Here is a 2,054-nt window from a genome sequence, read left to right as displayed (position 1 = left end):
GTATTGATAGACTCAGAATCTCAGATCACTGTAGTATTTCTAAAGTTTACAGAGTAAATAAGCTGAATGATAAAAACTGAGAATCTGCTCTTATAATAAGCAGAGTGTGAGAACTCAGATGTAAGAGCTGAGAAACTTATAAGAATTATCTTTCAATTGTAAGATCTCTCTGAAATCTGAAGAAGATTTACAGAAACTGTGATTATCACAGACATTTGTAAGAATAAGTGCTCGCAGGCGATTATTCGGGTGTTTGCAGCTTGACGTGATATGTACTATTAACTACTAGAAGTATTCACAGTAGAAAGATAAAATGTAGAGATTAAATGTATAATAGCATTCAAGCTGAGTTATGAATAGTATTCATGAACTTCAGTGTATATAGTTGTGTGTAGTCAAGAGCTGCTAGCTCTATTAATTACATGAGAGATAGAAATAGAGATAAAGAATTCATAAGAAGTGAGATTTCTTATATTTCTTCTCCTCTCTAAGACTTTGTCTGTGAACTCTTTCACTGAGTGACTTCATAGAATCAGCTCAGCACTGCAGTGATACTCATTAAAAATCCTTCACATCTATAAAAATCTCAGTGAGGAAAAATCCCTTGTTACTATGAAGAGAAAAGAGTCTGTCACTCAGTTTCTTGTTTCATGAGATTCTTTATGATTTACAGATTCTTCTCTGACTATTATACAGATTCATCTCACATCTTTCATACAGAAGAGTTTCAGTTAACTCTTAATCATTTTTACAAGATTCTTTATGTGATCATCACACAGATTCGCCCCGGTGGCCGAATGGTTAATGCGGCCACCTGGTAGCGCCTTGGCGTGGGAAACCAAGGCGTGTGGGTTCGAAACCCGCAGGGGATACATTAAATCCGGAACTCAAGCACCTCAGGTTTCTAATAAATACAGAGGTGTACAAATCGCTTCAATAAAATCACTCTATGTTCCTGGGCTGGGAAGTTATTATCGCATGTATCTAATTGTCACTTCTTTGTATTTCCTATGTTCTTGTTATCTTGGTGTGGTTACAACACCTGTATTTCCTTCTGTATAATCAACACTTGGCCTGTATTTAACATCACGCAAGGACTCATCATAAGCTCCGCTTGCATATGAGTATAATGAAAGAATAATAATAATAATAATAATAATCACACAGATTCATCTCACAGATGAATCACTCTCTGTGAGATCATTCTTATTAAAGAGAAATATTTATAAGTTAATCTTTCACTCATTCTTGTGAATCATTGTTCTTTAACACTGTAGAATTATGAGAAATTTTTCATTCTTTTATCAAATCTGTAGAATTGTAGAATCAAGATGTTCACAGTCTGTAATCACTCTTTATAGTTATATAGAAAGATTCAGACCTGTAATTTATAATCACTCTTATTTACTAGAGTAATCTGACTGTTTCACAGAATCATTCACAGTGTAAGCAAATCTCTCTAGAGTAGTATAAATATCTCAGATCTGTCTGTGAAATCTTATCTTCTTTTCTCTTTTTCTATAACAGCTCTTATTCTTACAAACTGTGAGTATTCTTATTCATCTGTGAAGTATTTTCACTCAGATAATAGAGAGAGAGTGTTCCTGACAATGTCTATATATTGATTCAAGAACTTCTCAAGAATAAAAATTTTTTCAATTTTAATCTCTTTATAAACAATATTCAGTCATCACTGAGCTTCTTATAAGTATTTCTATAACTTCTCTGATCACTTTTTACTGGCTGATGAAGCAGGAACACTGTCACTCACAACTGTGTCTTTATTCTTCTTAGCTCTGTCACTGCACCCGATCTTCAGATCAGCAGCTAATTCCCTGTCTCTTTCAGACCAGTCTCTGACTTTAAGCAGTATAGTTTCTCTCTTTACTGTAAGTCTTCTTATAAGTAATTCCTTACAGACTCTAGCTGATAGTTCTTATAAAGCTTCTGATGTTATCAGTGTCTTCTGCAGTCTCATGAGTCTATAATCACTCTCTTCCTGCTTACACAATCTCTGATCAGACATATACAAATATGTCTAGATTCTCTATCAA

General features: G+C 34.0%; 1 pseudogene across 1 annotated transcript; it reads left to right on the top strand.

The window, feature by feature from the left end:
- The first annotated feature begins 783 nt into the window (after positions 1 to 783).
- Positions 784 to 872, top strand: BDCG_16942 (annotated as a pseudogene). Its single transcript has one exon. The product of its transcript is annotated as a tRNA-OTHER (tRNA).
- The last annotated feature ends 1,182 nt before the right edge of the window (positions 873 to 2,054 follow it).

Source organism: Blastomyces dermatitidis, assembly GCF_000003525.1.
Source record: "Blastomyces dermatitidis ER-3 genomic scaffold supercont1.4, whole genome shotgun sequence".
Taxonomy (NCBI): Eukaryota; Fungi; Ascomycota; class Eurotiomycetes; order Onygenales; family Ajellomycetaceae; genus Blastomyces; species Blastomyces dermatitidis.
Note: the sequence above shows the minus strand (reverse complement) of the source record. Positions and strands in the feature narration are given on the sequence as shown.